This window comes from Eupeodes corollae, chromosome 2 (genome assembly GCF_945859685.1).
Source record: "Eupeodes corollae chromosome 2, idEupCoro1.1, whole genome shotgun sequence".
In the NCBI taxonomy this organism is placed as follows: Eukaryota; Metazoa; Arthropoda; class Insecta; order Diptera; family Syrphidae; genus Eupeodes; species Eupeodes corollae.
This window is the reverse complement of record NC_079148.1, coordinates 2,922,611-2,943,018: the sequence shown is the minus strand read 5'-3', so window position 1 is coordinate 2,943,018 and position 20,408 is coordinate 2,922,611. Positions and strand designations below refer to the sequence as shown.

The window sequence follows — 20,408 nt, the reverse complement described above, 5'->3', positions numbered from 1 at the left end:
AGTGGTTTGCTATCGTTTGGAACAGTGGGGTAAATCGTGTGCCGAACTCGAATATGCCTGCTGAGAAAGATTTGAAAAAAGGGAGGTGGAAGCATGACAGACAAAACAGCAATCATATACGGCTTTAAGCTAAGTTTTGTGTCGTGGTACGATAATAAGGTTGTGAATATGCTGTCAGCTTATGTAGGTAGTGAGCCAAAAACAACAAAACGGCGAGAAAAACAATTCAAGGATGTTGTGGATGTTTACAATCAACACATGGGGGTGTAGATTTGCTTGATTCTATGCTTGGATATTATAGAATCCATTTAGGCTCTCGTCAATGGATCAAACGAATTTTTTTAAAGATATGAACCTTGTAAATGCTTGGTTGCTATGGCGCCGAATCAACGTAAATGATGAATTCATGCCGTTGTTTGCTTTCAAACTTGCAGAATGGCCAAAAAACGTGGTCGTCCAGCTGGAACACCAACTTTAAGTACACCAACAAGCCGAGCCCCCACTCCATGCACTCCGTCCTATTCACCAGTGCCCAGCAAAAGGTCACGTAAAATGCCATCAAGGCTTCAAGATTTAGCACTTAATACGGTGCGTTCAGATAACTTGGATCATTTTCCAGAAATGCGAAGTTTATTTGTGCTTCAATGAAAAAAGAAATTACTTTACGGATTTCCATAAGACATAATTTTTCTCAAACGCATACGAAGCCATATATGACATATTTATTTTTCGGTTAAATTTACTTAAATGCATAGGAAGCCATTTATGGCTTTGTTAATAATTTTTGTACAAAATTCTTAAAAAAAATTATTAATAACAAACAATAAAAGATATTTTCACAAAAAAATTGTTTCCATCGCCTTTATAATTCACGCAATAACGAATTCAATAAATAAACTTCCCTTCACGGACTACTATTACATTGTACACTCTGTTACTCAAAATTACAGGATACAATTTATAGTGAATTGCATAAAATTTAAGAAAATAAACATGTGTATATTTGTTATGCCTTTGTGAGCAGAGAATACAAATTTTGTCCTTTTCATTGACATAAGCATACAATGAGTATAATCATTACATCCTTATGACATCTACTGCCACTGAACTAATAAAACCTGGTGGTGGGATGGCGAATCATAATCAATATTACTTGTACAACTCTGCTTCTGTCATCGAAATTGAAGGACAACCAAAGGCGATATACTACGTACAGGACTTAATAAGTAAGTGAGTGAGTTTGTTTTCATTTTGTATTTTTTGTGAAAAGAAAAGTTTTGCTCTTGTTATATTTTTCATGTCCCATAACTTAGAAGACAGAGTTCCTTCTGAGAATAATATTATATATCCCTAACTTAATATTATGAAAATATTACATTATTCTTGATTACCCAAACCCAGAACACACCTGGCCTATTTTGCACATACGAGTTTATGTACGTCAAGCTTTTAAGAGTATATAAGGGTTGGGTATTCAAAACAGAAGCAAGAAAACAGAGACTTGATTTTATGTTAGAAGTTTTCTCAACTTGTGGTTATGCTTCGTGAGTTCTTAGAAGAAATAATGTGGTTATTGTGGACGTATGTATGTACATATGCGGTTGGCTCTAACAGGTGTTTTCGTGCGGTGTCGTTGACAGCATTCAAAATTGCATGCAACATTTAAGTTGATTGAATTATTTTTGATTGCCATTCATGCGGCCGTGTTCTTGTGATATGATAAACATGATTTTTGTAAGAGAATGATTGTGACACTAGTTACACCTATTTTAGATTTGAAAAGTGTTTTTTTTTAGATCAGCTTAAACTCCAGGCTCGCAGTCGAGGTGTTGCAAAAATAGATTTTTGGTAAAATAATGTTTTGAAATGTGTGTAACTTTGTTAAAATTTCTCATTTTATTTATATCACAGTCAGATCTTACAATATTTTAAAATTTCAGACAGCATTAGGCAACTAGTTATTTTCTCAAGTGTCATTGACTATAAACTCGAAACTTTACTTCACTTACCATGGCTTTCAATTGATCGTACAAAAACGACCAAAAACATAATTCTCTACAGTCAAGTCTACTCGATTTGTATTTTGTATTTTAAAGTAATATAACTTATTACTTTTACAATTTGAGAAGGAATCCTTTAACCTAAATACAAATCGAGTCATGCAGCAAATAAATTTATCACAAAGTAATAAAGTTCAGCTTTCAGTTGAATAAAAAAATATATGTAACTAGGCGTCATTTTGACATAAGTTAAATTGACTTGATAGTTAAGGAGATTTTTCTTTTTTAACTTTCCAGTCAATTTTCCAATAAAGTTGCCTTAGTTGGAAGGCAGTTTTTTAGCAGCCGGATAATCAGATACAAAAAATTTGCCTTATTTTTAAGTCTCTTCCGTCATCTGAACTTTGCAAATTGTCAGATCTGTCAGTAAACAAAATATCCCGAATAATTACCATCATCTGAATGTTCAATAATTATTCATTACATTACGAGTATTTTTTTGCAAACACATCAATATTTAAGTTTGTGCTATTTTTCGTCGACATACTAAAACCGTTAAACCAGTTTTGTTTTGCATTTCTTTTAATATTTTATTTGTTTGTAAAATAGATACAAGATATTTAAATAATAATTATTGTCAAAGTTTATGTCACTTGGATTTTTCTAAAACAAAAACTAATAAATCTTAATAACAATGGCACAAAATTTGAAACGATTCAGTCAAATATTAAAGCCATTTTTAGCAATTTACTAAGCCGAAAAAATGATTTACCTAATTTTTAACAATTTAAACATTACAATCTCTTTCAAATTTGCTGAAGTTAAAACTAGAATGGTCCAATCAGGAAGTTAAAAATTTTAATTAATAGGTCCGTTTGAGCTTTGTTTATTTTAACAAATTGTCACTTTATAGACATGTGGCAATTTACTAGTTAGCAAAACGAAAAGAAAGGTTTAACATATAAGACTCTCTAAGTAAATTGCTAAATATTTAGCAAACTACTGACAAGTAAATTTGTAAGTCCCTAACAATAGATTGTTTAAAATGTTGTGCAATTTTTTACAAAATTTTAGAAGTATTTTGTTTATGTTTTTCTTTTTAATAAAAAAAAAAGAAATTAAACTTTTATAATATAGCATCAAATGTCAAAACTGTTGCTCCTCGATTTATAAAATTTAAGTAATAATAATAATCATTTTTTTTACTTCACACAATTTTTGTATAACGGCACAATTTAACTAAAGCCAATAGCGTTATTGGTTCGTGAGATATTTGTGGTTAGCTAAAATAACAGATATTTCGGACACGTGTGGTTTTCAACCTGGCAATACGTTTTGGCCGTTTTGATAGCTGTCACTTGTTGTATGCTTGATCTGGTTTGTCATTTTATAATACTTCTTGACAACGCTCTCACGGATGGCACTTAATTAAAAACCCTTATTTTTATAATAAAAGCTAAATTCTTGGATACATCAATAAATTAAATCCGTTTTATTTCTTCTTCAAAACCATTCCTTCAAATGTAATCTCCAATTCAAAATTATCTTTAAAATATTATAAAATTTTTCAGTTGTAAGATATAAATTAAATATCAAATCTCTGAGCAAGCTGCGTATTATAAAAACAAAAACAATAATTTGTAAAAAGCATTTATCTATGAAAATAAAATATCTATCTATCTATCTATCTTCTTCAAAACCACACGTCTTAAAAGAATAACTATGTTATTATTTATTTATCTTAATTTATTTGAAGTAGATATCTCTATACGTTCTTAAGAACCTTCCAAAAATTAAGTGCAATTATGAAAATTCCAAAGAAACTTTAAACCCACTTTTTAAGTGACTAATTTGCGAGTTCTTTGAAATAAATTGTTAGGCATATTTTTCGCTCATTTATGATGTGTCCTATATCGATATTCAGCACGAGCAATGTTACCAAATAATATCAGTACCCACTAGGAGTTTGCTTTTTATAAGAAAATCAGAAATCAATAATTTTAAATCATATGAAAAATCAAAGAATTAAAGAAGTGGATGATTTTTCGTTTCATTTTTATGTTTAAAATGATAAAGACACAAAATTCTTTTCCAAATAAATTCACAACCAACGACGCACGACGACAGCTGGATGTGTCTTAATTCACATATCATTGAATTTTTAGCAAAACAGATTTTGATTGATATTATGATGGCTGCAGAAAATATCTTACAAATACAACTCAAACACAAAAATGTTTTGATTTAACAAAATTTTACAAAATATTTAGCCTGTGAATGAGTTCTAAATTAAAAACAAAAAAGATTGAATCTCTTTCATTTTTCAATGTCAATCAAATTGAAATTAAAGTTGAAAAACATTTTCATACACTGATGAGATTGAAATCACACCAACTAAAATCAATACACGATATACGATTTCATACATACGTAACATAGGCACATGTGTATAAGACCTATTTAGTTAAAATTTAAAATGATCCTAATATGAAAAATAACAATACCCACTTCCCACTTCAATTTAATCAATCATAAAAATGTTTGCGTTCTTTTTCTCTTTGGTTTTTATTTCAGCAGAGCTGCCGGATCTCCACCTGTCATTCTGGGATGTGAAAATTAATCTTTTGTGGCTGATTGTGGATTATATGTGCTTTAGGTATGGTACACTTATTTTTGCTCTAAAGCCTCCTGTCATTTTTTTATTGTTTCATCAAGTTGTCTGAGGAAAGTTATTTTCTTCACAGTCGTTTTAACTTTAAACTGAAAGCATCATTTCGTTTTTTGACATTATGATAACTCAATTTCAAAAACACGTTTATTTCTCTTATTTTTATGAACGGATTTATTTTAATACATTTTCGTCGAGTGATGATAACATGATGTTCAAGGATTCTAATTCATATTTTTCTTACATACCTATATTATATATTCATAAGGATAAACATAAAAAATATAAATTTGTCACACAGTCTGCTAAAATTATTTAGAGGAAATCAGTATAAATAAATGTCATTGTCATTCTCGTTGAGTTCAAAAATGTGTCTTTGGTAAGGTTTAATGATATAACGATTTTAGACGATATTCATATTAAACTGACTCCGCTGGGATTATTCTGACATCCCAATCGCGACACCTCATCATTTCATCATAGAAATAATTTTTTTTACTTCTACTACTTTCTTATATAACATATTATTTTTGAAATTTCTGGAACTTTTAGAATTAAAACTTCTAAATATTGATTTGATCTTTAAATATCTTGAAAACAAAGAAAGATATTGGCATCTTAAACAAAATATTGTTGTTAAAATTTATTACAAAAACCAATTGACACCGTTTTTTTAAATAAACTTAATTTCTTGAATAGCTCAAAGTTTAATTTTGTATTCCTTACAAAAAATAAGTATTTGGATTTGAAGAGCACTAATGGGAAATGTGGGTACACGCATCTCAGCGTCTTTTGAAACTATTTTTCAGCAAAGCCATCAAAGGTTCATATTTACATTTTCCTGGAAGGTTTTTAAAAAATGGTTTTTAGTGACAAATTTTGGAAAACTAGGATCTAATCTAAAACTTCTTTAATATAACTTTCCAAAGAAAGAAAAAATAAGCAATAAAAAAGTAATACAATTTTATTAAAACAAAAAAAAAAGAAGTTGTGAAGGGATGTGACCACTTGTGCGGATTTGTCCTGCTTAAAGTTTTAACAAAATATTCATAACAATATTTTGTGTGAGATAAATAATTTGAACTCATTATTTTTCCTTGTTATCTTTCCATAGGGAGTTATTGTAATGGGTCCGATTTATTAAATTGAAAATTTTGACATTTCTAGACGTTTCAAGGTCCCTAGAGTCGAAATAAAAGATTGCGACTGTTATTTCCTCGTCCATACCTCAAGAACCAGAAGAGATATCGACTTCAAATTTATTTTGTTCTACAAACAATAAGTCAGAAAGATGCAGAAAGGGCTCTCAAAAAAATTGCGTGGGTGGTTCTTTTACCATTGCAATTTAAAAAAAAGGTGAAAATGTTGATTAACCGTAATTTTAAATCAAAAAAAAATCAAAAAACAATTTGTCAGCTCGCAAATTTTAGGAATACAAAATGATTTTATCCTCAAAACAATTTTGTGCAACGAAAAATAACGTTTTCAACATCTGGTAAGATTTTGAGAAAAATCGATTTGACAGTTTTTTGTATAAAAAATAAAAACCTAAAAAATTATTACTCAAAGTTGGTAAGAATTGAATTTCGACTCAAATATCTTTTCAAAACCTTGGGATATTGACTTTAAAATACTTTTATATTATAAAAAATATTGTTGTCAACATTTAGTTAAATTTTTAGAAAAATCGAATTGACAGTTTTTCTTACAAAAAATAAAAACTTAAACGAAAATTTTAACAAAAGTTGGTTAAAATTGATTTCCGACTCAAATATCTTTTCAACATTGATATTAATGGTTCCAACTAATTTTATCTTATCAAACATGTTTTTTTTATTTTTATATTTTGAAAAAAATTTTGGGAATAATCTAATTGACAGTTTTTTTTTACAAAATAAAAACCTTACAAAAAAAACAATACTAAAACTTAGTAAAAATTTACTTTCGACTTTCAAAAATTTAAAATATGGTCTTCAAACTTTGTTTATTTCACAGAAAATATTGTTTTCGATTTACATCAGTTTTTTTTATAAGAATCCAACAGTCCGTTTTTTCATACAAAAATAAAATATACAAAAAATAGTACGCAAATTTGGTAAAAATTGATATTCGGTTCTTGATATCCTTCAAATTAATTTCATTCATCCAATTTGTAAAAATTTAAGAAATCCTACTAAAATTTTTAAAAATTTGTTTTCTACTAAAAATCTATTTAACAAAACTAGATTTTCAAACTAAACTATTTCTGAAAAATAATGTTGATGAATTTTAATTCAACTAACAATTTTTAACGCAACCCTACAAACTTTTAAGCACGACAAATCGACAGAAGGGGTGGGAAGTTATCAGTGTGGGTCGCATCCCAGCCTCTTTTTTTCATAATCCTTGAGTCGAAAACCATTTCTTATTCCTTTTTCGTTTTAGTAGGAAGGCGTGTTTTGTTAAAAAAAGTTAACATTTTTCTAAAAAAAAAATTAAAAATTACCAAACTATTTTGCATATGATAAATAGTTTGATTTCAAAATACTTAAGTCGAAAACCAATTTTATCAAGTAAGTAATATATTTTATAAATTTAAATTTTTTTTGTAAGAAAATAGTCAATTCGATATTTCCCAAAACTTTAATAATTGCTGAAAACTAAAATTTTTGTAAGATGATGATGCAAATGTAACCAAATAAAAAATTCAGTTTAAAGCAAATATGACAATTTTTTTTTTAAAAAATCAATTTTTACCAACTTTTAGTAATGTTTTTTTTAGTTTTTTATTTTTTGTAAAAAAAGCTGTCAATCCGATTTTTCTCAAAAACTTTACCAGATTGCAAAAACGTAATTCTTCGTTGCATTCAATTTATTTGGAGATAAAATCATTTTTTGTTATAATAAAACCGTTAATTGATTTTTGTTTCCAAAAAGTTACAATATAGCGGAAATCAAGTTACAATATAGGGTTAGCCATTTTTTTTCTTGCAGCGTTTTTGAACTTGTTCTAACTGGACAAAATTCAATCTAAAAAGAAAATACTCGAAGTAGCTTGTTTTTTTTTTGTTTCTTGAACTGTAAAAAAGATTAAGACCAACATTAAAAGTTACTTTTAAATTTGGAGCTTGTTCACAAGAAAATTTATAAATTAATTCGATTCTTTGAAGAACGTTTAAGTGCATAAATTAGTCTGAGAATGTTTAAAAACGTTTAGGCTCATATTGTATGCTAATTTTACGCCAGTATTATCCATACAAAGTGTATTTAGTAAAGTTGAAGTAAGTTTTATATCAAAAAGGTCAAAATATATTTCTATAACAATATTTATATTAAACATTGAACATGCATTTAAGGCTTTTATTTAGAAACATTTTTAATAAGAATGCTTCCCTATTTACATACTGAAGTTTTCCAACATTCTAAACTGAAACATAATACCGTTATATTCATCTCAAATTTTGTGTGTTCAAATTCAAGGGTTCTGATGCCATACACCATTGTTCCGCAGTGAACCTTCTCACCATCTTTACTCGCGTTTTCACAAATGATAAAAAGGAACAAACAAAATAAATATTTGCACCCCATGTATGCGTTCTTCCATAAAATATATTAAAAAAGTTATATTTAAAGTGATTTCCTACTATTTTTCACTCGATTCTACTGCTCCTGTTCCTGTTCTTGCACCCTCAATCCCTGCGAAACTAACTCAAGTAAATATAGCCAAATAAAAAGATTTATCCTCGTTTATATTATTTATCCTTATGCACTTGGAAAATTACTCCATTCTTCATTCTTAACTCCTTTTCCACACCCTTAATATTTAAATAACATAACGACCCTTTTGGCAAACATTCAAAACATATTGCTTCAATTTAATATTCCTATCCGATTATTATTTGTAAATTTGTTTCCTCTCAACATCACCCCCAATCACACTTATCATCATCGATCGAAGGGATATAAAAATTGAAAATGTCTCCCTTTTTTTGTTGTCAGTACGAGTAGAAATTTTTGCTGTGTAATTATTTATGAATATGATAATATTAAAAATTCAATATAAAAGAAAATCCTTTTACACATCATAACATCATAAAATTGAATGTAATGGAGCTAAAAAACACCCTTTTTGAGAATGAATATACACAAAATCCTGTAACAGTTTGATAAATTTTCTTAAAAGAGAAAGTGGCTGAGAGGACAACGACACGCATCGACGAGCCATAAATAGATTTCAACCGGAGGAGTCGGATTTTATCTTTAAAAATAAATCTTAGCCCCAAACAACACTCATCCCATCCGTACGTCCATCCAAGGTGTCGGTCGAACGACCAAACCGACGTCGTTGTAAGTTCCAAGGAAAATGTATTTTTAACGGTCCTTAAGTTTGATGCGATGTTATAGGACAAGAAAGAGGATGAGTTAATCCCAAATCGTTTGCTATCCATTGCCACCTGATTAACACATCATAATGCGAACTATTCTTGGAACTATATACATCCACTATATTCCTCGCGGGAACTCACCTTTTAATTGGTCGACCGTTAGATACTCTGCTTGTTTTTTGATGAAATTATAGGTTATCCCTCACAGGATGCGCTTTAATCTATTTCACGATGGTATATTTTTGATATTACGCCAAAGATTAAATAGCAAGTAAAATTTTATAAAATAAAACACAAGAAATGGGGATTAGGGGTGGAAAATAAGTGCTCTTCAAGCCACAAAACTTCATCCATTATAGCACCATAAGGACTCACGCATAAACTTCACTTCACTTAATTTGATTTTTTCCTTAAATCTTAAACCGTTAACTTCGTTGAGGGAATTTTTAAGTAAAAACACGCCAGCAGTTTCGAAAATCCCTTAAAACTTTATGAACATATGTTTCAATTGTTCAAATGGACGATGGGTCTAAGCTGAAACAAAACTATGCTAACTACATAAATATCGCGAAGACGAAATTCTTTACCGCTTTTGTTACTCGTATAATTCCTTCCTTCGAGACATTCGAACTCGCTAAAGAACCGTTATTAACTGAGAGTAGAACCCTGACCAACGATTCGAGGAAAGCAAAGAATACAAAAAGTTCAGCTGGGAAAATGTAAACACTTTTCGATGCGTTTCAGGAGCATGCGCGGATTTTGATGAAGACACAACAGAATGAGAATCACATCACGTCGCAAAGCCATGTGCCATTCTGTCTATCGCTATTTACTCATATGGTTTTTGAAATTTTGTTGATAAACAATACCCTAACACAAAAACAAAAACACCAAATTATTGGAGGGAAATAAACATCGCAAAAACATCGCATTTTGTTTTGACCAATTTTGGGCGGGAAAATGTGTGTATTTCTCAATGAAAGCCACAAATGTGACGAGACGAACGGACGACGCGCCGACTACGACGACGCGATACGACGCACGGTGGAAGATGCTGTAGTAAAATTGAGAAACTTTCAAAGAATCGTGAGGATGATGTCTATGTTGGCCTTCGTTTCGTTGAGCGAGATAAATGTTTTCACCCGCAATTTTTTCCAATTGAATGATTAACTTGAAACCTAATGGAATGAGGTTGTTTTGGGTGCTTTTATAAGTTTTTGATGACTTGTTCTTTGATGTTATGTTGAAAGAAATGTCGGGAAGTTTTAAATTAAAATTAATTAAAACATTTATTTCTTATTTTTGGTTAGAAGTACAAATTTAATGGAAGATATACATTTTGTCTAACCAAAATGGGCATTACAAAAAGCATAATAGCTTCAAATCATATGAAAAAATTCCAAAAAAGTTATGTTTTTAAATTCGAACTTGAAGAAATTAAAGTATTTTAATCATTTAATAAAACACATTCATTATTTTTAGTAAATGATAATAAGATGTTTTTTAAAGTGGATGTCTCGAGTGTTAAATAAATAAATACAAAATGAGGTGGCGCAATAGTCCGTAGAGAACCAGGGCCTTACAACTCTCAACCATTCCTGTGTGCGAGTAATTGCAGGGATACAGGGGGCAGGGGCCCTTTAGTTTATATGCCGATTGCCGAATCCGAACGGCTAATTTGAGAAAGCACTTCTTCATGACAAGAATTACTCTTGTAAAATTTGTCAATTCCTCGCAAAAGGCAGTACCCGTGAAAAAATTTTAAGTGGCGCATTGATCGAACCCAATGTTGCATCGTGATTGTTCTATATACATATTTCGAAGTATTTCGAAGTACAAATAAATTTATTCACATGGGTCAAAGATTAGTCATCCAGGTAAGGACTTTTTTTGTGTGCGAGAGTATTGCTTTTAGAGATTAATTTGTTTATTTATTTGGACATGAGCGGGCAAGATGGGGTATTAGGCACTCCATCTTGCCTATTTATTTATTTTGCTATATCAGTAAAAGACTTATGATTTGTAATATAGGTGAGAACAACAAATAGAGAAGATTGGTTAGAAGAGGTCATGAGAAATGCGGGTATACTCTGTGGTACAAGGTAAAATAGGTTAATATCTTGCAGCAAAGGATTTTGGTGTCCCTTTGGAGAGAAAAGTGAATATGCTTCGTGAAAGCTCTACGAATATGTTTCAGCTATAATGAAAATGAAGGTTCCGTTAGGCCTTACAAAACAGTTTTTTCTTATGATGAAGAGAAAAAGTTAGAGAGCAGGCTTAACGGGCTAACTACAGACTAGCAATTCTAAATAATAAACCACATCCATTTAATTATATATATAAAAAATGAAGCTGGTAAAGACTGCGTACAAAGCTTTTTAAAGAGGAATCCCGAATTATTATCTATAAGACAACCCGAAAGCACCTCAGCTGCTCGTGCTGCCGGATTTAACAAACAGGCGGTTGATAAGTTTTTCTATTTCTTAGGAAATATTAATGATGAACATTAATTGACACCTGACAGAATCTTAAATTGTGACGAAACAGGAACTTCCGTTGTACCCGAAACGAAGTCAAAAGAAATAGCTAAAAAAACGTCGAAAGCAAGTTGGGGCCATATGTTTCAGTGCCAGTGGCCAATATATGCCACCCATGATGGTGTTTCCTAGAAAAAGGATGGATCCGCAGCTAATGCTTAATGCTGCACGTGGAGCTTGGGGAGTTTGCAGTTATTCTGGTTGGATAACAACAGAGTTTTTTCTGTAATGGTTTAAAAAGTTTATCGTGTTTAGTGCAGCCACAGTCGAACGACCTGTTGGATGGGCATAGTACCCACACACAAAATATTGATCTCATAAAAGAAGCTCAAACCCACGGAGTCATCATTTTATGTTTCCCCCCACATACAACTCACCGCCTTTAGGTCGCTGAAATTACATCTTGGCTTCGCAGCAATTCAGAAATGGTTGTCACAGTTCGAAAAGTTGCTGAAATTTTTGGGAAAGCTTTCATGCAAGCGTCTTTTATGTCTACGGCTGTAAATGGGTTTAAAAAATGAAAGGCGCGTACTCAAGGGGATATGAATACTTTTATAATTTTTTAAAACAGAGCGAGCAATTAAAAAAGTGGAGAATGATTGGAAAGAAATCACCAAAGCACATTAGCTTTGAATGTGTGCACATTGTAATGAGTGGTACGAAAGTTTCAGTTAGACAAAAGTCACCTATAGTTTTTAAAGCTCTCTTTTGAATTTTGTCCAAGAGACAAGAATTGTGCTCGAGTTTCGGACGAGAAATGGTTTGTGATGCATATACCTAGAACTGAAAGCTGTTCAGTCTCCTCGATTCAAGAACCGCATATCAATATTGACATTGGTGAGGGTTAAACTTTTGCGATAGTAGACAAACATTGAGTGTCCGAAGAATTAAATTCTACACGGTTTTTGATTCCCCATTGGACAATGCTGTAAAGGGTAGATTTTAAAAAATTCCAAAAATTTGATAACGAACAATAATTTCGACAACAATAAACTAGCGAATGATAATTATGTTCTAATTTATATTTAAGACACATTTTTGTATGATTGGCGTGATATTTTCCTGGCACCGATTTAACATTTTTCTAATGTTCTCAAAATTTACTCTAACGATTTTAATAAAATTTACCTTAAAGGTAAGATCGTATGCTTTAGAGTCCCGTAATTTATGTCAATTTCTCTATTAATAATAATATCATTTTTTCTTATATTGCAACACTTACCCCACACACCTCTTTGTAGAAAAAAATATTCCACATATCTACGCCCTAGTGGAATTATTTGAAAGACTTTGTGATCTAATTGCCAAATGTTTACCTTTTTTCTTAGTTATATTTATTTGAAGCCATTTCTTAACAAACAACGTTAACGACTACTCTTCCTTCAAAGGATTAAAGCTTACCCCTCAGAGGAAAAGATATATGCGAATAAAGATCCAGCGAACTTATGAGGTTGGTAAAACCAAAATCAAACACAAACACAAAGGATGGTACGTGGTGAGCAAAACTGTAAGGCACACAAGTGTTTTGAAAAAATAAATAAATATTCAAAAACTAATAAGACGTTAACAAAAAAAAATGGAACTCCAAAATTGGAAATGGCTAAAACTCAAAAAATGCACTTAATCGTGTTTGAAAGTTAACTTAAGGCGTCAAAGAATATTTTGGTTATTCCTTGTCAACGAAAAAGCATTTTCAAATTGAAAACATAAAAATGTAAAGAAATAAAAAAACATAATAAATTAATTTATATACATACATTCATTAAGTGTCAAATCCATTTCGTTATTTATTCTAAATGCAAAAAGTTTATATTAAAATTTTCCATTTTATTTAAATATTTAAATTTTTACAATCGATAAGGTATGCATATCAATTTATTCCTTTCAGCTTTCGTAGAGTTAAAAAAATACACACCCTAAAGATTTGTGTACAATGTCGTACCGTTTTATTGTAGGTATATTCAAGTTAATCTAAACACATAAATCCTTGGGGATATTTACCCTCTCGGATTCATGCATGAATTATGATGTAAATGAGGTATATTTTTTGGATATTCTAACATTTACCAGACCGGAAATATATAAATCTTACAACTGGTTACAATAGCTCCTCTGTTTCTATGTTTTTTTAAATGGTAGAGATTTTTATCACAGTGTGAAGTTTTTTTTCTCACATTTAAATGTTTTATTTTCGATACCTATGTATGTATGTTTTCGAATTTGTGAAACTTTTTGATAACGAGAAAGGATTTGGATGATTGGGACATGGGTCATTTGAAGCTTTTTCTGTGGTTTGCTTTTTTGTGGAGAAAAAGGTTCATTGAGAGTAATATGAGGTCAGGGAATTTGTGTACATAGAGATATGCACAGGGTCAGAAAAATTAAATCGTAAAATATTAAAATCTCCCAATTGGCTTTATTCTGAGTTCCTTTACAAAGAGGTTGAAATGAAAATTAATCAAGCTTAAATATTTATTCAAAAACAATGAAAGTGGTGTGGACTTAATATTACCAAAAAAAAAAGAAATATGCACTTTGATTAAGTAAAGTACAACGGATTAGTTGGTTTTTTCATCTAATGATAGAAATTAAGGCAAATAAAATCACAAATCGTTTCAAATTAAACTTCATAACTAAAATTCTATCGGCTTTGCACTGCTACACGAAACAAAGGCACAATTTTTAAGAACTTTGCCATATTTATCTGTCTTATAGAATTTTATTTGCGACACATTTGAACCATGTACCTACATATATGGCAAGTTTCTTTGCCATATTGACATTTCTCGACGTTTCACGGTCCCTAGAGTCGAAGTAAAAGATTTTTAGAAAGATATTTTTTGAAAAAAATCCAAACAACGTTTTTTTTTATAAATCAAAAAAAAACTAAAAAAAAAAATTGTCACCCCGAAGATTTTACGAATACAAAATGATTTTATCTTCAAAACAATTTTGTGCAACGAAAAATAACGTTTTCAACATCTGATGAAATTTTGAGAAAATTCGAATAGGCAGTTTAAAAAAAAAATAAAAACCTAAGAAAAACATTACTCCAAGTTGGTAAAAATTGATTTTTGACTTAAACATCTTTTCAAAAATTTAATTTTATGGCTTCCAAATAATTTTAACTTAAAAGAAATATTGTTTTCAACACTCGGAAAATTTTTGAAAAAAAAAGAATAGACAGTTTTCTTACAAAAAATAAAAACCTAAACAAAAAAATGAATAAAAGTTGGTAAAAATTGATTTTCCACTCAAATATCTTTTCAAAACTTTGAAAAATTTTATCTTTTAAAACCAAATTGGCAGTTTTTTTAACAAAAAATAAAAACCTAAAAAAGCAATACTAAAACTTTAGTAAAAATTTACTTTCGACTAAAATAGTTTATCAAAAATTAAAAATATTGCCTTTAAAACTTTTTTTATTTCACAGAAAATATTGTTTTCGATATTTAGTAGTTTTTTTAATATAAAATCAAACATTCCGTTTTTTCATACAAAAATAAAATCTACAAAAAATAGTACGCGAATTTGGTAAAAATTGATGTTCGGTTCTTGATATCCCTCAAATTAATTTCGTTCATCCAATTTGTAAAAATTTAAGAAATGCTACTTAAATTGGTAAAAATTTGTTTTCGACTAAAAATCTATTTAACAAAACTAGATTTTCAAACTAAACTATTTCTTTATCTGAAAAATATTGTTGAAAATTTAAAATTTTTTAAGAATAATTCAACTAACAATTTTTAACCCAACCCTACAAACTTTTAAGCAAGACTAATCTACAGACGGGACGGGAAGTCATTAGTGTGGGTCGCATCCCAGGCCTTTTTTTTGTTATTAGATCAAATTTTTACTATCCTTGTGTGAAAAGTAAATAATTCCTTAATGAAATGAGTGATTGTTGTTAGTGTTTTTCTTAAATAAATCAGTATTATCGCTCTATTCGCAAAACACAATTATCCCAAAATCCTAACAAAACGTCTTGTTTAAACCTTGATTGATAGGTGACGTGTGTTTGAGATATTGGGGAAGTTTCAAAAAGAACAAAATTCCAGTTCTCCCGAACTTGTTCCTAAATATGCCATCAACAAAACCTATCAATACATCATGTCCTTATTTCAAGCACGAGAAGTTCATATATGTAGATGTGTATATTGCTTCATTTATATTACTTTGTCTTGCCGCATGCCACCAACCGCACGTACATTCATTTTCCATGGAAATGCCAATGAAAAATTACCACTATGCTCCTGGCATACACAATGCGGTAGCGGTGACGGTGGAGTTTGGTGATGGCACGACGAAGTTCCTCGTTTTAAAGAACATTTTTCGCTGGGGTATTGGTCCTTGCTCCAATAATTTTGCTTTGACTCTGTGACAAAAAAGAAAACAACCAAAAGAACAGAGATTCAAAACTATCACGTATATATTACAAGCCCTCTGGAAAGTCATACAAATTTTCCAATTACCACTAACGAGATTATTCCAACCGCATAGCGATGAAACTGTTGTGGCAGTGCGGCACCTTCCTACACTCTCGCCTAGGTCCTTTAGTCATTGAGTTTGAAAGCGTGAAACAAGCAAGAAGACAGAATTGAACCTTCTATTATTGGGTCTTGCTATGTATGCAAATTTGCATCAAGTAAACTTCTATGAATTTTACACAACCCCAGCTACATTCATGGGGACCTTACCCTAACATTTTTCAAAGTATGATTTATTTGCAAACTTGGGGGCGGGTATGCAAATCGAACCTGACCTATTTATTTATCTTTTTGTTAAGTCAAACATGTCAAACGAAAACCAGCAAAGCTCCAGTTCACATCTATTACAAAAAAGGATTGTCCCATCAAAAGTCATTCCTTTATTTTAAGCATCCCCCTGATGGTCCATGAGGACTGTTATGGTGCGATATTTTAGTTGTTGTTGGTGTTAGTTATTATCATTTTTAGGGGGATGATTTCAAATTGACTGCAAATAATGGCACGTTTTGAAGGGCACACATATTATTCAAGCCACGCGTTTCTGAAAATAGCAAATATAGGCTAGAAAAATGGGTCAAAGTTGTAATCCGACGAAATGGGTTGGTTATGTCTTGTTAATCTTCCAATGACTTAACCATAGAATCAGAATAATAGCCTGTCACTTAAAAATAATGAAAGCATTTAGAGCTGTGGATCGCTAGAGGCAACTAAACCAACAATTCGAAAAATGTCTATCCCAAAATGAAAAATAAAACAACAACAAAAATACCAAATTGAATATAAACGAAACTAAATGACTTTTTTATTAGAAGTTTCATTCAAGGATAACCATCATCATGGGTAGAAAATAGATCCAAATTCTCTTCCATTACCATCGCTATGAACGATTTGAATGGCATGCAATAGGATAGGGCGTCTTTCTTCATCTTAAATATTTGAGGTGATATTCTAATTAGATTTTAAAGAGGCAAGATGTACCTAGTTTTGGTTAAAGCTTTGGTTTCTTTAAAACATCATTAAATTACTTAATATTTGCTCTTGGGCTACTGTAAGACGAGGGTCTTAATTTAACTACTAGCTATTAAGTGGTTTGGGGGAATAAATGGATGATGATTGATTTCATTAAACTGGTGAGATGTATAGGATGATTTTTTAAAGCTATGTATGTGAGAAGTTTCAACTTTAAAGTTATAATTCCAGCTAATAACTTTCAGTTAGCATTGATTGGATCAAATTGTCGTGAGGGATGGGAAAATAACCTTAAAACCCTTACTAAGGCTCAAAATAGGAGTGCAGTAGTCAGTGTCTACCTAGATAATATCTGAGGGAATCAATTTCGTTGTGTTGCTCTGACCATAAGGTTTTGACAACCAGCTGTTTGATTTCTTCAGCCTAATAGCGCTGCAGGAAACTATGTATTTAATAGAAAGGTCGATTGGTAGAAGATCCAAAATAACGTTTAAGGAGTCCGTTGGGCAAGTACGCATGGCCCCTGTGGTGCCGACGCAAACTGTTCTCTGAACCTTCTTTATCCTATCAATATTATATAGGCTTTTCTAAGAGAAGACCACCACACAATCGAACCATATGTTAAGATTGAACGTACTACGGCTGTGTACGTTCATAAAATCATCTTCGACTGAAGTCCCCACTTTTTGCCGAAAGTTTTGCTGCAGGCGTAGAAGGCAACACAGGCCTTCTTAACCCGTGCTTCAATATTTAGTTTCCAGTTTAGTTTAGGGTCGAGTATAACTCCCAAATATTTTGCACTGGAAAACAATGATACGATTTGACCGTTGAGTCGAGGTACCGTCAAGGGCGGTACTTTAGTTTTTGTACTAAAGAGCAACAGTTCAGTTTTACTTTGGTTAACTCCTAGTCCACAACTCGTGGCCAGTTGCTATAACTTTCATCAAAGTTGACTTCCTGATTTCACTAATCACAGAGGTGTACTTTCCTGACATCAATAGCACCAAATCATCCGCATAGGCTACCGCCTTCACTCCACATCTCTCTAATTTAACGAGAATTGTATCCATGACCAGAAGCCATAGAAGAGGCGAAAGAACACCACCCTGGGGTGTTCCCGCCTACTCACGTGTTTTGTTCCGATTGTATTGCCTAGAGTGGCTCGAATCTTCCTACCACTGAGCATGGAAATAATCCATTCTCGAATGCACTCTTCTACACCGAACTTAACGAGCGATTCTTCTATGGATTCTGTAAGGACGTTGTTAAAAGCACCTTCTATGTCTAGGTAGGTGGCAATAGTAAATTCTTTATAATGGATTTTTTGTTCTACAGTACGCACTACTTCATGGAGGGCAGTCTCCGAAGATTTGCCCTTAAGATAAGCATGCTGAGAGCTTTCGAGAGGTCGTCCAACTAGGATTTCTCTAATATGGTAATCAAGAATACGCTCCAAGGTTTTAAGCACAAGAGATGTTAAGCTTATTGGTCTGAAATCCTTCGCGGATTCGTGACCTCGCCTACCCACTTTCGGGATAAAAACTACTTTGACCTGTCTCCACGACATGCGCACATGTTTGAGAAGGAGACATCCTTTGAAATTTTTTTCCAGCCATGGAGCTGTAACATCATGCAACTTTTGAAGCATAACTGGCAGTATGCCATCCATTCCTGGGGATTAATATGGAGAAAAAGTAATGACGGCCCACAAAATATTTTCTCTGGTTATAACGGAATTGACTTGCTCCACATGAGCTACGTTTAGCTCTGTGGTTTCAAGCGATTCGGGGTTACCACTCTCGCAACCCGGAAAGTGCGTCTTCATCAGTAGCTCAAGAGATTCGGCTGGAGAGGCTGTCCAGGTTCCAACAGGCTTTTTTAGAAATGAAGGATTACAATGTTCCTTCGATAAAACTTTGTTGAGTCTTGCGGAATCCTTTACGTCTTCGATTGATTGACAGTATTCTCTCCAGCCTTGTCTTTTGGCTGATGACAGGGCTTGCTTGTAAATTTTAAGAGAGTCTTTATACGGTTGGTAAAAGTTATGTTTGCTCTGATATTGAAAATTGTCCTCGTCATTTTCCTAAGACTGGACAGTTCTTCATTCCACCAAGAAGAAAGGGTTTTACAGCTATATTTAACTGGGCAAGAGGCTCTAAAAGCTTTACTTATAGAAGTTTCAAAGGTTTTCACCTTTGATTCAATGTCTCCTATCGATTCAGTGAGATTCGGTAAGTTGCTTAGTTTGGAATTAGCAATTTGACTTAATTTCGTCCAGTCAGTTCTTTTGGGATTTCTGTAAGGCAGAGGGTTTTTCGACTCGAAAATAATTTGAAAAAGAATCCACTTGTGATCCGAAAAAGAATTCAAAGGGGAAACTCTCCAATTCTTCACTAAAAAATTACGGTTGTTTACTAATGTAACATCAAGCACATCCTTCATAATTTTCCGACCTCGGAAAGACGAAAGTGGGAGTATTGCTTCTGTTACAAATGGTCATATTATTTTCAATAATAAAATCAAAAAGTGATTCACCTCGTTTGTTGATCACAGAACTTCCCCAAAGGGTATGCCGAGCATTTGCGTCGCCTCCGATCAGAAGGTTTGCCTTTTTGATGTTAGCTTCGGTAATTTAAAACGGAAATCAATTGGTTTTCCTTCGTCATTGATTTACAATGATGTTACATCTAGTGGTCCTAGAATTATTGTTGATTGGTTTGCCAATAATTTTCAAAGTATTTACAACTCCTCTGATGTTGTAGTTCTTTATTACGAATGACTGACTGCTGTAATATCTTTTTAGATATTGATGTACATAAGTTCTGCGTTGCGTGAATGGATCGATTTATCCAGATTGTCATGGAATTTTTCCAATTGTTTTAAAGCACTGCTTTGAAACTTTGAGTTTCAATCAATCTCTTTCTTGTGGGGTTTTCTTAGATGAGTAAAAAATGTCCACTATAAATCCCATTTTTAGGTCAAATAGCAAATGTTTTAATGCACTAGAAAAGCGAAGCCAAATGGATGTGGTGTATACGGATTTTGTCAAAGCTTTCAGAAGAGTAAATCACCTAATTTTAATTAAAAGCATATGGTTTTGATAGAACTTTACTAAAATGGTTTTGGTCTTATTTTATTGGTAAGCTACCAATAGGTAGGATGCAGATAGTGAAAATAATTGACTTAGAGTCTTATCAAATAACAGTCCTATCAGGTGTTCCTGAAGGAAGTCATTTGGGTCCACTTTTGTTTGATCTTTTTAAAAACGACTTTCCATCAATTTTATCTATATCTGAAGGTCTAATATTCGCAGACGATATCAAAATATTCAAGGTGGTTAACAAAATAAATGATTTCAACAAGACAAGATATAACTTCGAAAA

The 20,408-nt window shown here is 31.8% G+C and overlaps 1 protein-coding gene across 1 annotated transcript in view; it reads right to left on the bottom strand.

The window, feature by feature from the left end:
- The window catches only part of LOC129947053 (uncharacterized), a 108,729-nt gene extending 99,039 nt beyond the window's left edge, over window positions 1–9,690 (bottom strand). The window contains exon 1 of the mRNA XM_056057489.1: window positions 9,174–9,690. The gene's annotated coding sequence lies outside the window, so the exon portion shown is untranslated. The remainder of the gene's footprint in view (window positions 1–9,173) is intronic.
- Window positions 9,691–20,408: the final 10,718 nt, after the last annotated feature.